We start from the raw sequence: 14,275 nt of genomic DNA, 5'->3' as shown, positions 1-14,275 counted from the left end.
GTTACAGTACCTGAAGTTTGTTCTTGAAATATGGGAGCACTGTGATGGTAACTTCACTCTGAAAACAGTCTTCCCTCACATGAGCTTATAGGGAGTAATTTGCATGAAAATGAGCAGAAGGGGGATGAGAGATTGGAATGAAACCTCCTATGTTCATAAGCACAGACCCATCACCTGTGACTTAGTGGGAGAGAAAATGAAGGGACGCATGTGATCTGAAACACGCCTCTCACTCATCAATCAGTGTTTATCAGAACTGGAGGTCTTAGTAAGTGAACTGAATGCTTTCAATCCAGGCATGTCAGTAATTGCCATCGACCAAGTGTTCTGTCACACCTGCCTGCTTTTCTTTCTTTTTTCTTTACTTCATTACATATTGATTGACTTCTTGGATTTTACAAGTCCATAAATCACCTTCTTTTAAAGAGGCTTCTTGGTTTTTTGTGTGTAGACTGAGAATACAGGGAGAGATTGATATTGAAATCACTGTAACAAAGAACTTCATCTTCTCTACTTCAGCTTCATATGCAAAAGCGAAGCATGAAAAGATGGTGTCATTATGATGAAGCAGATTTTGAAGCAATGAAAACACCTCATAAAACCTTGCAGGGCTAACAGCCAGCCTTCTTCTAGTGATGGAGGCTCCTGCCTCACATGCGCGGAGTTCAATGGAGAGAGTTTACACCAAGAAGAGATTTTACTATTAATTAAGCAACAAGATGCCACTCTTGCAAACAACTACAGCTATCATTAACTGATCACAAATCTGTAACTGGTGTAAAATAGAGTAGATTTTCGTCTGTCTTCGAGGGTTGTTTTCTAGGGTTGTTTTCTATTGCTTGTAGTTCATAATGCATAATGGGATACCTGTGATGTCTTTTGCTCCTAAAGTTTTGATTGCATAAATCTTAAGAATTAAAATTTTGTTATTATTTTTGCATAATAAGGTCCTTTGTTCTCTCTGGTGTGAACAGTTTTAATTCTTATTTTATGGAGGAATCTTAAACCATTGCTTTGTTAACGCTCACAGTGCAAAATGAAACATCATCTCTGCCAGGGTAGTTGTCTATTCTAACACATTTTGTATTACCATATACACCAATTATGTGGCATTTTAATTCTTATTTATAAGTAGATCCTGAAACACTGATTTCTTGCTATTGAAGAATGCAAACTAGTACATGAATACCTAAGGAATATTTTCTATTTTTTACATCCAAGTGTTTCTGACTGTAATACAAACCTATTATAGGGTACCTTTATAGAAAGACCTCTGAAGTTGCATATTATTAAATAATATTATTTATATATATGATAATATATATTATATACAATATTATTTAAATATTATTAAATAGTAAGTCAGTCAACTTTGTACATTGGCAGTCCAGTATTAGAAACAAAATCATATTTCAGGCAGACATTAACAGCTGATTTAATTTGGAGCTGGGGTCTTATTCCTTTATGAATTAATTTCTGACAGCCAGTTTAGCACATCAAAAGAGAAAAAGAAAGCAAAACTGTATTTCAGGACGTCTATAATTAATAGGGCTGACTTGTGAAGCACTGCTAAACCCTCACATGTGAGAAGTGGCTTATTCTGAAGGGATAGCGCTTTGAAAGAGAAAAACAATTGAGGCTTGAGGAGGGGGCCTCTGAATCAATCTCCACTGAGTCAGAGCCAATGCTTGTATTTTCTTTGTGAGGGTGAGGCAAGAGGACAGGAAATGTTCTGGGAATAGCTGTCATTTCTTAAAGGAATTTTCAAAGAGAATTTATAGGCAAAATAGTGTATCTTTTGCACCAGTTTACTAAAATGACATCCACTTTCACAATGTTGGGACAGAAAGTCAAATCAGTGAAGTGATGTGATAAAGACAGCTATATTTACTGTGGATCAATCATATCTACTGTACATGTGTTTTCTTGAGACAGTTTTAGTAAACACACAGATCCAAGGAAATTCTCCTTAAGTGAGAAAAACTACTTCAAGTACTTGAACAAAAATAAGCATCACTATTAACTGAAAGCTGACAATCCCCCAGATATGATGCTGAGCTCCATGCCTCAGAGGCAAGTGCAGTTGCTCATCTCTGCAGATGAGAAACCCCAGGCTGAAGGACGCTGGCTCACTTGCTGATGGTAATGCAAAGGGAAAAAGCCCAAGTATGTTTGAGAGCAGTTTTTCTGATGTCCCCTGTATTCTATACCTTGTTATACCAACTGTCACTATCTAATTACATGTCTTAATTTCATTAAGAATATTTAAAGACAAAAAGCAGGTGCCTGACTCTTTTTTTTTTTTTTTTTTTTTTTTTTTTTTGGTTTTTCTCCGGTACCGGGAACTGAACTCACGACCTTGCGCTTGCAAGGCAGGCGCTTTTGCCGCTAAGCTAAATCCCCAGCCCCTCTGACTCTTAAAACAAAGGAAAATAATTAATGAAATTATCAAAATGAAATTTCCTACTGATGATGTGACTCTAGTTTTTCCACAATCTTCTGTTTTTTCCTATTCTAGGTCTATGAATTTTCACTACTCCGGTAATACACTTATATAATTAAATTATATTTCTTAATAGTTGAAGTAGAAATATAATTTGAAAATGACAGTATGTCCTGGGGTAAATTCATGACTTGTGAATTGCATTTCATTATTTTTTACTCTTTCATTAATTTATGATTAAGGAGAAAATTTGAGTGCCAGCATTGCACCAAACTCCCTGAAACCCACACTGATATGTGATGAAAAAGGTGGACATATTCTTACTCCCATGAAACTTACAGGTTTTGGGGAAAGACACATAAACAAGCAGATACAATCTGATTTATTTTTATCTACTACTTTGAATTATTCAGAAAGGTCCTTAAATGTTGAAAGGGCTATTATTTTACTTGGAAAATCACATTTTCCTGTTTTGCTTTAACGAAGTTTAAAATTCCATGTAGGAAATCTATGAGTTTCTGTTACAGATATTTTGGGTATCTGGGTTCTGTTACTCCATTTTAAACAGTTACCTCTCTATGAATTAGTAGGGTCTGGAGAGCCTTGAACTGGTCCTGAAGAACAAGGAGCCACTTTGCAGCATAGAGCATCTACAGAGGTTCCAAGGAGTCCAAAACCATGCATCCCTGGAAAGCAATGAGGTGTCAGAAGAGAAAACATTGGCCACTTTAGCTAAGACCAGTGTTTGTGCAGTCTTTGGAACTGGGAGCTCTTTCTACTCAGTTGTGGACCTGCAGAGGAGCAGGTCAGTAAAACAGAACCAAATGGAGTGAAGTCTTTTGTCTCCAAGAGCCTTTTGTGTGTGACCCTCTGGACCACTCTCACCATCTGCATTGCCTCAAAGTGATGTGACTAAACAGCTGCAGAGTTGGGACTAGAACTTTGTCATCACTTTTTAGGAATCCTATACTTCTGGCTTTTCTTTGAGGTGACATTAACGAGGAAACTGTCTTCCTCTAAGTCATGTCTTCCAAGAAACTCAAAGAATTGACATGGCTGGAAGTACAACAGTGGAGCCACATTTCCTTTCCTTCTCCCCCTTCCCCTTCCCCTTCTCTTTTCTCTCCCCTCCCCTTCCCCATCCTTCCATTGCTCTTCTTTCCTTTCCCCTTCTCTTCCTTTCCTGTGTTACTTCTTGATCCTGTTGACTTTAGTGATAACTTTAACAGTAATGTGCTGGTGTGAAAACTGTTTCTTAACCTGTGTTTCCCAAACCCGACGGTGCATCAGAGTCAGAGCAACTTTAACTGGTTTGGTAGAGAACAAGCAACAACTGTGAGCAAGCCCTCCTCCAGGAGCAGCAAGACTCTTTCTCCTTAGACCCCCAGAAGACTGCTGCAGGGGGTCTGTCTTCTGTAGCCCATCTCTTCTGCAATACAGACCTTTGGAGAGAGATGATTAAGCCACAAATGTCTCATGTGGTTTTTCCTAGGGTACATGACTTTCACTTGGAGACCACAAGCTGAGCCTGAGTACTTCCTGTTCCTCCTGTAATTATTGTTACACCTTCCTTTCACCCCTGCTTTCTGCCTGAATCAAGTGCCATTTTGCAGCACACTCAATGTCTTTTTCATTGCTCAGGAAACAGCCGTGCAAGGTACCTTTTCACCCGTGGGCAGAGGTGGGAAACCTTGGGCAGGACTCTCACAAGCTTGGCCAAGTTTCTTGCAGCAGCACTGAAGTGGGCTGCCTCTGTTGCTAAGTGGAGCTGGGAAGTCATCCACTGAGAGAAAGGAAACTAGTGCCCCACCCACGATGTGCCTCTTGCTCCCTGTCCCACCTCTGAGCTAACTTTTGCCTCCATGTCTCTTACCAGTGCACTTAAAATTTGGTCTTTCCTCTTTCGGAGGGACCTCAGGTGATCTGTTCTCCCTTCAGTGTATTTAAACATGTCCTGTAAGACACTGACTTCGTACTTATTAGCATTGCCCTTTGTTCTTAATATAGCTTGTTCATTCCTTTATTTTCTGATGAGTTTTTCCTCCATGGAATGAGACATGGTACTTTCATCTGCCAAGGGCACCTAGGACATATTTATTAGATCTTTAGAAAGGAAACCAACTGTAAACCTTAAGGATAATTATTCAGTACTTGGGATTTATAGAAAGCATTTCTTCACAGTAACTCAGATTTCTTTGAAGGTGAAGTTACACCAGTTTTAGTCAAAATTCTTCTCCGTACTGTTTTTTAAAGAGGCAAGTTTTAATTAAATTAGCTTTGTGAAGAATATGTTTATGAGAAAAAATTTCCAAAGTCTGATACAGAATGAAGTTTCACTGAGTTATAGAATCTTCAAGTTGGAAGGGGATTAACATTTCTGTGCCTCAGTTTCCTCTTTTGTCAAGAAATGATAAGAATAACACCTGCCCTATAGAATTTTATGACTGTGGAATCTGATGTGGCACATAGTAGGGGAGGTATGTGTTCAAGAGTCACTTAAATATGAATGCACTGGCTCTAAAACACAATAAAGGAGAACTGCCACTGTCATACATATCATTCATATTTCAGATTTCTTTGGCTTACTTTATGGAGTATAACATGTAGCTCCAGGAAGAAAATAGGCATCCATCCAATAGAAACCACTCTGAGAAAATACACATTTAATCTATGCAGACCATTAAATATTCATGTTTTCCTCAGCATCAGAAGGAATGTTTCAAATGTCTGGAATGTATAGTCAAGAAGTTTGTAAGTGATCAAGCTTTTTTATTCATATGTGTGTGTGTTCCTTCCTGTTTGTGTAAATGTATGTGTATATACATAAATATATGCACACCATTCATACATATAATGTATTCAGCATAGTGCATCATAAAATAAAAAGTCCTCTAAATACAAGATCACTAACATTTTGAACAAAGACATAAATAAAAAAGGAAAAGAGAATGAGAAGACCAAAGTGCAAAACTGAAAGAAAACTTATGCATCAATTGGTATGAATCAAGTAAGCTCTTTCCAAATGCAAGTACTACAATTCTCTGTGGCTTAATAGTGATTTAAAGGCATAAATTACCATTAATATTTACTGGGAATCACTCTTGGTCATAAGATGTTTTGTGCTAAGTGTTTTGTATGTGTTGTGTTAAGCTCATTGTGGGTGTATAAGGTAGTTGTTATTGTGCCCGTTTTGTAGATGAGAAACAGAAGTATAAAGACCTCACTTAATTTACTTGAGATTATATGGTAATGAATTGTGTAGCCAAGATGTGAACCCAGATCTTCAGTGATCCTAGTGCAGTGATCCTAGTGCAGTGATCCTTTGTGCCACAGTTAGGCTATATATCACCCAGGCTCAGGCCTGGAGAAACTTTGTTGTAACATTAGCAGCAGGTCCCAGGCTTGTGGGCAAATATAGCTCCTCTTCTTACTACTAGTTAATTGTTTGAGAGTTTTAAAAGCACTGTAACCTTTTCCTGGCCATGTTGGTGTCAATTTAGAAAAATTCTAGCTAAAATCTTTGTGTCCTAACCGGAAACTTGTCACTTGATTGGAAAATGACTAAACCAAAATAAAAATGCTTATATGTTAAGACTGCAGTGAAACTAACTCAGAAATGCATGTAAGCCTGACATGGTCTTTTTTATTTGTGCCTAGGATTGATGGTCTTGCTCCTTTGGAAAAAACAGCGATCTTGATTTTAATGGCCGCTTGCAATTGCCGCTCAAGTCTTGTTATAAAGTTTACATTTAAAGCTTTACAGTGGTACCAGGTTCAGGGTAAATTTGAAAGTAGCCGTAGGGGAGGTGACTTTAACATTTCCCCAGGGAAGTGGACTGGAAAGTTGCTGAATAGTGAACTGTGGGGAACAATCTTGAGACAGTCTCTTGAGTTGGACATAATTACCTAATGGATTTTCCATTGGTCAAATTTTAAGAAGGAAAATTTGCCTTCAATAACAACAAAAAAATGAAACTTACAACCTTTCCCATTTCTCTTCAGGGCTGTAAACTCCTGCCTTCCTCTGAAGCCTTTGAAAAGGGGGTGTATACTGGAGTAAAGACAAGGAAGGGGAAGACATGGAAGAGACATCACACTGATGTGTGATTGAAAACTCGTGAATTACAGAGTTCAGTTTCTCCTTGAAAGTCATTGCTGAATGGTGAGATTCAGCTCCTTTCAAGATTGTTTTGAGTGCAGCTGGGACTACATCTTAATAAATAATATAACCTAAGTATGATTGAGCATTTTATTTTTCCATAGCCTCTAAAGGTGTTTGTTGACTGGCTTAGCTGTTTGCATACCAGGGTTTTCTGGTTAAAGGGGAGCATTACACAATAAATTTTCATCCAGCACACCTACGTCTCTTGCTTGAAAAATTTTGGGGTTTGAGAACATTAAACAGATTCTCCCTACAACACCCAGATATATCTCAATATATTTTCTGTTTTAATGTGATTTATTATTATTCATATTGCCCCAGGGATGACAAAACATCTACTTGTTCTCTTATTATTGGCTTTGGGAATAAATAGGCTCCAATGGAGGGATTCGGTCTCTATGATCCCAAATATACATATTGGAAAATTAAGGGTGAGTGCTTGCTGTGTGCCCAATGTAAAAAGGCTGAGATGGACATACAAATGCTATAGATAACAACGTACTGCTTTCTCCAGCGGGAGAAGCTGGAGAACAATCTTGAGACAGTCTGTTTTTTCCAAAGACATTTGCAGGAGAAACTAGGACACCAGGTATACAATGGCAAGTGCCTCAAGGGACCAAAATGATATAAAATTCAGACAAGAAAGACTTTACGCTGGCTTGTGAGATCATGGGAGAGGACATGGACATTAGCTGCAGTCGCAAATGGGTCAAGAAGAGATGTTCCAGTTGGGTACAGGACGGGGAGAAGAGGTGGACGGGGAAGGGACTGTCTTACATGGTTTGATTTAATTAGAGCTTTGCTTTTATGGAGAATGGTACTGGAAGAGAATATTGGAGCTAGACTTTGAAGAATCATGAGTGTTAGGAAGAGAACTTGAACTTTATTTGGCAAGTGAGCTTCTTTGAGCATTTTGACTTCACGATGGGAGCCATGGTTACTGCAGCGCTATCTAGAGGCAGGGAGTGTGCACTGGAGGGACATGGGGCAGAGGAGGAAATAAGCGACAGAAGCAGGTGAGTTAGGGTAATTGGTAACAGACTGGTGGAGTGGACATAGGGATAAGAGACTGGAGGGAGAACAAACATTTTAGCCACTGATTTGGAGTAGGGGGAAGAAATAAATGGTTAGTGGTCAGGTGGCAATCAGAAAGCAGACAGCAGAATTAGATGAGAAAAGAGGATGGTGTCTGTGGTGTGTGTGTGTGTGTGTGTGTGTGTGTGTTCAGTTGGGGGTTACCAGGCAAGAATGAGCTGTGGCCAGCATAGTCTTCATTCCAGTTCCAACTGACTCTTATTTAACCGTGTGATCAAGGGCAAACACTTTCAATTCCCTGAACATAATTTTACATCTGTTTTATACATCTATCTTTACTTCTCAGATTCATTATTCCAAATACCTTTTAAGAGAACTGGAGAATAAAATGATTCAAGTAGTTCTCAGAAAATAAGAAATGGGAAGAACAGGAAATACAATATAGAAATCATTTGAATTTTTCCTGCTGCATAAGATTTAGACTCTTGACATTTAAACCGGAAAAATAATTTGAATGAATGATGGAAAGAAATGTTAATTAGTTGATGAAGAGGCAGAAGATTCCCCCTTAACACTTAAGATGCTAATAATTTAGGGCTGCACATATACTGGACACATTTATAATTAAGGCTAATTGTGCAATGAGTAATAAATAGGAAATCGGTTGAAATTTCCAGAGACTACACTAGTGGACTTTAGTGAAAGAAAAGAATTGAAGGAAGGAAGGAAGTAAAGAGGGAAGGAAGGAGGGAAGGAAGGAAGGAGGGAAGGAATGATAATACCTTCAGGTTCCTACCTTACCTTGCTGTGTGTTGTAGATGCCACAAGCATGACACCTTGGAGGGATGGCACATGCGCACTCAGTGTGTTCAAGTTAGCTCTTCGAAAATGACTGAAATCCTCTGCACCTAATAACTTGTAAATAACTGTAGGCCTTCTAAGTTTCTTGAAATGTTGAATTGAAATGAACTAGAAAAGAACCAGAGCTGCCACTGAAATCCAATGGGTCGAATTTTCCTAAATGCTGGAGGGGACCTAGATGACTTAAAGGAGATGAGTTTCAGTCTGCTTCCAAGTCTTCCTTGCGGTGTTTTCCATGTGAGACACGGACAGCGGATGTGATGGGAGCGTTTTAAAGATAGGACTAGAGCTTGCCCTCAAGTCTTTCAGAGATAAGACAGTTTTACTCACCAGAGAGACGATCTATTACACCCTGAGAACCTGCTATTTTCGAGGCCAGAGAGTGAAGGTGAGGAGGTTTGTAAACAGCTGTCATGCTGAATTCTAAGCAGCCATTTGCTGAAACCTGTCAGTGTGACCCTGTTTCTCGGGCAGATGCAGCCTTTGGCTGGAGCTCCTGGAGTGTTGTTTCATTAGTTTTGTTTTTATTTTTTGTTAGAAATATTCCAGATTTAGCAGCTTGGAAGTGGTGTGCTTGTGTGTGTGTGTACATGAGAGAGAGAGAGAGAGAGGTGTTTTAAGAGTATTCATGTACATAATTACTCATATTCTAAAAATAGTATCTGACCTAAGACTCTGGGAAGTTTGTGCTACAGGGCAAAAGGAGAACAAAAATCTTTATCACTATTCTTACTTGGAAATAAAAGTGGTAAGGGATGAAAGTTGGACAGATGCCATCAAAATAGCTACACTTATCCCCCTTAGTTGAAATTTGCTGCAAATTCTTTAAAATCTATTTAAACTTCCTTTTTCAATAGTTGTTTAAGGTCCTACAAGGCCCTGTGGGTAAATACACCCCCATAACTAGTCCTCAGGAAGCTCTGTTATAGGAAATGGACCACAAACTAACTGAGGAGCCATGATGTAAACAGGAAGAATATTTTATGTATCTGTAATAAATAGGTAGTAAAGTTAATGTATCACCTGGTTCCATGTCTGTCTTGAAGCTGAGATGGTGTAATTACCATTTTAGGTTGTACCTGAAGGAATATGCAGCTTACACGGCCTTTCTTTGATAAGTTAAAGTGGACTTTATAATACACTTTAACATAAATGTTGACACAATTTTGAGAATTGCAAGCTGACTGTGTATGCTGACATGCAGGACATCAGATAGACAGCAAAATAACTTAAGTGCTGGGTACGCTATTTTTTTTTGTCTGCAGATATTAAACAGCTTCAATAGCTGGGATAAAATTGTTATATCATTATCTGTGGGTAGTGTGGTGATAGTTTATTATAGGGGCAGATTTACTGAAAGGAAGAGCTGTAGCATTATTCATATTTAAAAATGCTATGACAATTATTATTTCAGATGAGTGTCCTTCCCATAAATCATCCCAAATCTCCATACTCAGGAGACTTTTGAAAAGATAGTATTTTAAGGGGCAAAATTATTTCAGTTTCTTCATGGGAAGAATTTTAGAATGAAAGGAGGTATTCACCCAGGCAAGAAAGCTGCATCTATGTCACTAAATAGGAAAGTAAGAGTAATAGCTCGAACTTCACATTTGATCAGCAAAGTTTGAAAGAAATATGCTCTGTATTGGTAACTTTGCTTGATGGTTGAACAGAAAATCCAACCTGGAAAAAGCTGTAGAGGCTGAGAGCGAGCCGTGTGTTGCATCCGCTGCAGACACAAAGGGGGGTACTTCATGCAAGTGTCACTGTCACCCACACTACATACAGTGCTTGTGTTAGCGAGTCAAAACATTCCTCACTGTGCTTCTTTTGCACTTTCTTTGTGTAAAATATTGTAACTCTGGCTCCAAAGGAAGCTAGTGACAGCAGCAGCAAAACTAAGAGGAAACCTGTGAGAACCAGGGCAGGGTGAAAGAAAGAAATCCTTGTGAGATTCCTTAAAGCCCCAGAAAAATCTATGTGTAAGTGTGATTTTTGGGCCTCAAAAGCAGTCATTTGATTTTCTATTATTTCTTGTGGGAAAAACATGTTCAGTTCTCGGCCTTTTTGGTGTTCAAACATGAATTTGGAATGAACTGAGTGCAACAACCAAGATGACTGGATACCTCGTGTAAAGACGTTCAGGTCTCTGAAACCCGGGGCCGCCAGCTCTAGGTGATTAGAGTGTGTGACTGATACGCTTTTTCTGTAGGCAGAATTAATTAAAACCAGTTTCTTCTTCATTTGGGGAATATCAAGAGGATCTTGGTGGGTTGGATATGTAGCTGAATGGTAAATAAAGCCCTTGCCTACTATGTGTGAGGCCCTGGTTCAGTGCCCAGTGCTACAAAAGAAAATGAGGGAGGGAGGGAAAGCCTTCTAATTGTCTAATTTTATTTACTGTATCCTCTTTCCTTGCAATCCATATTTTGTCATTCCTAATTTGTTTGTTTGGGGTTTTTTTTGTAACATATATTTACTCTCCCTTAAAAAGAGAATGGAAGGCTGGGAATATAGCTGAACCACACAAGCGCCTGCCTGGCAAGCACAAGGACCTGAGTTAGATTGCTGGAAGCAAAAAAAAAAAAAGAACGTAGACTATGTAATATGACTTAAAATCTTGCACAAGGGCCACCACATGAATTTAGTCTTTCTTTTCACTGAGGCATCTTAAGAGATGGAATACTGATAAGAACATCCTAAGAAACAGCTGGTAGAAACTCTACAGACTGGGTTATGGAGGAGGAGATCTCTTTAGCTGCCCATGATAGGTAACAACTATTTACGTGTGGATTTAGTAGCCCTCGCAATTCTTCGTCACCATCAGCACCACAATCCCATTGTGATGCATTTGTGCCTCTTCAACCTTGTGCATTTCAGATGTTATTCTCTTCACATTGGCTAACAATGAGAGAAACTTAAAATAATCGAAATCAAAGTAACATATCATTTCCTTTGTCTCAGGACAAGTGAAGGTATATTCATATAAGTGCAGTTATTTACTTCAAACTTGTGTTCAGAACACCTTGCCCCTCAAATTCTGAGACTTGGTTTCTTACACACTTTTCAGAAGAGCAGGGGTTATTACCTTGATTCCTTTACATGAGGAACAGAACACTGATGGTTAGCTACAGTATAAGTAAAATGTGATTGCAGTGGTTAAACTATAGAAACCAATCTTGGGTTGTTTTAAGGACATGAAATCATCTCTGTCCCTTGCTTTGCAGAGCGAACTGTGCATTTAGTGAGAGGAGAACCAGTTCTTGAGAATGACCACCATCACATACTGTTCACTTTCCAGGGTGTATCCAGGTTGTTATGACAACAGAAATATTTCCATTTTCTCCTTTTTACTGTATAAACACATGATGCTTGAATATTGCATAAGGTTTTACATCATATTCATCTTTTCTAAGTTTATGCTGCAAAGGTAGTGAAATGAAAAAAATATTAACCGTGCTTCTGTGTTGTGCCATTGGTTTTCTCTCTCTCCTATGAAAGTTCTAGAACTCACTTAGTTGTCATCAGGGTATGCTGACATCTTTTCTTAAGGGCAGTGAGGGTGAGAGATCAAACATCTTACCTTATTGTTGCCATTCACATTAACATGAGTTTGTCTTAACTTAGGCTTGAAATATAAATCTCCTTGGGTGAAGGAATTTCTCAGTCAGTATTCCATCCCCAGCTTTATTTTTTTTTCTTTTCTTTTTTTTGTCTTTTTTGAGACAAGGTCTTACTATGCAGTGCAGGCTGGCCTTGAGCTCACTTTGCAGCCCAGGCTGGTCTCGAACTCACAACAATCCTCCTGCCTCAGCCTCCTGAGTGCTGGGATTACAGGTATGCACCACCACACCCAGCTTCCATGCCCAGCTTTAAACTGTACAGACTTCTATGAATATTCTGGTGGGGGGACTTTCTAGGCCCTTAGTAAAGGAGAAAGAGGAGGAGGAGAAGGAGGAGCAAGGAAGAAGAGAAAGAGGGGAGGGGTGGGGAGGGGGAGGAGAAGAGTGGGAAGAGGTACAAGAAGGATGAGGAGAAAGGGGAAAATGACTGCTAAGTCAAAAGTCTAAAAATTACCACAGGCTCCCTGGAGCCTTTTATGTCTAGGTGCCTTCTTTGGGACCTACTGTGTCAGTTTAGAGGCCTACTAAAGTGTCAGCTAGAGAAGTTCAGCTATTTTGAGTTATCTGGGTACAGAAACTGTATATTTACTTGAATTATAGAAAATGTACTGCCTTCTGCATGACGAGGCTAACAATAGAGATTGTTGAGGAGATTAAAAACAACAAAATTCCACCACCGTGTTTCCTTCCAGTACTTTTCCTCTGCTGTCCTCCAGTACTAACTGTGCTCCTGTACCTTGCGGGGAGCTGCAGGTAAAATAGTGAATGCGGCAGCCCTCTGTTTCTGTCGTCAGTCTGGGAGGCAAACAGCTGAGTAAGTAGGTGAGAAAGCAGGATATTCCACTCAGCAGTCACCACAGCCTCCGAGAGGACAAGAGGAGCTCCCGGGCTGGGAACTGCGAAGACTCCAAGCCTCGTTGTCTTGGGGCTCTGGGGTTGCCGCCTTTAAAATGCCTACAAAAGGCAGAAATTCACTTTTCACAGTTCTGGAGACTGGGACTTCCAGGATTAGGGTCAGAATGTGGAATATCTGGTGGGGGCCCCCTTCCTGGTTCATAGTGGCCCTCTTGCTGGGACTTCACATTGCTGAAGAGATAAGCTAGCCCTCTGAGGCCTCTTCTGTAAAGGAAGAAACCACATTCATGAGGGGGTTCACCTTCAGGGGTTACATTTCAATATATGACCATGGGGGGCACAAAGGCTGAGACAGTGTTCAAAGGGCAGGAGGCCTCTGCCTTTGCGTTTCCCTCCCTTCTTTTCTTCCTTCCCCTTTCCATCTGACAACTCTTCCTGTTGTTTGAGCTTTAGCGCTTGTCCTGACAGAAATTATGATTTCAATAACTACTTTTTATTATTAAGCGTAAGATGTAATTTGTAACATTTTCTTCCAAGTCTTTAACTTAGAAGAGATTTACCTCACATTCTGAATGCCTCCTTTAAAAGCAATGCCCACTAGTTTTTCATTAAGAGAAAGGGGTAATAAATAAGCTACCGTTCCTTTCAAAATCCTTCAAAGTAGCTCTCTAAGCAACTCATGCTCTGTATTTCATTCTCTGATTTGAGGAGCTGGCCTCACTATTAAAAATTATGTCCAAATACCCTTGAAACAGTATTTTCCCTTTAGTGTGGGCATGAGCTTAAGAAGTGTCTCCAGAACCAAAATGCTGTTTATTCCGTGTCTGACACGTACAAATCCTCCTTGATAAAATGCCATTAGGGAGGCATATTGAGCTGTGTGGCCTCAGTTGATAGGTACTCTTCAGCTTTTATCACTGTCTGTGTCAGAAAATTAAGTGTAATCTAGGGTGCTTTCATTCCTTTATTAACTCTAGTGGGTATACTTTATAGTAGGGAATTTAGTGAAACATTTTGCCTTTGAGAAATGTGTGTCCCTTGCTACTCTGACAGTCTCAGCCGTCTCAGCCTGGAGTGGTTGTGGCTGAAAAAGCCTTTGGCCCAGTCTCTAATTGAAAGCCTTCAGCATGACAGCAGTTGTTTTCAGAGGCTCCCCTCTTGTGTAGATCCCTTTTGCAGAGAGTGTATGTAGGGTGGTAACTCCTTCCCAAAAGTTGTGTAGAAATGCCAAAATTGAGTTGTGATTTTTTTGGGTGCCTTATCCTGATTTCACTGATGACATTCATTCTCTGTGAT

General features: G+C 39.5%; 1 protein-coding gene across 2 annotated transcripts in view; it reads left to right on the top strand.

Annotated features, from left to right (window-relative positions):
- Window positions 1–14,275, top strand: part of Fat3 (FAT atypical cadherin 3) — a gene marked incomplete at its 5' end in the record, with an annotated part of 616,828 nt that overhangs the window by 24,338 nt on the left and 578,215 nt on the right.

This window comes from Chinchilla lanigera, unplaced genomic scaffold (assembly GCF_000276665.1).
Source record: "Chinchilla lanigera isolate Chin_1 unplaced genomic scaffold, ChiLan1.0 scaffold00013, whole genome shotgun sequence".
Taxonomy (NCBI): Eukaryota; Metazoa; Chordata; class Mammalia; order Rodentia; family Chinchillidae; genus Chinchilla; species Chinchilla lanigera.
The sequence above is the reverse complement of the archived record's forward strand: the minus strand, read 5'-3'. Positions and strand labels throughout refer to the sequence as shown.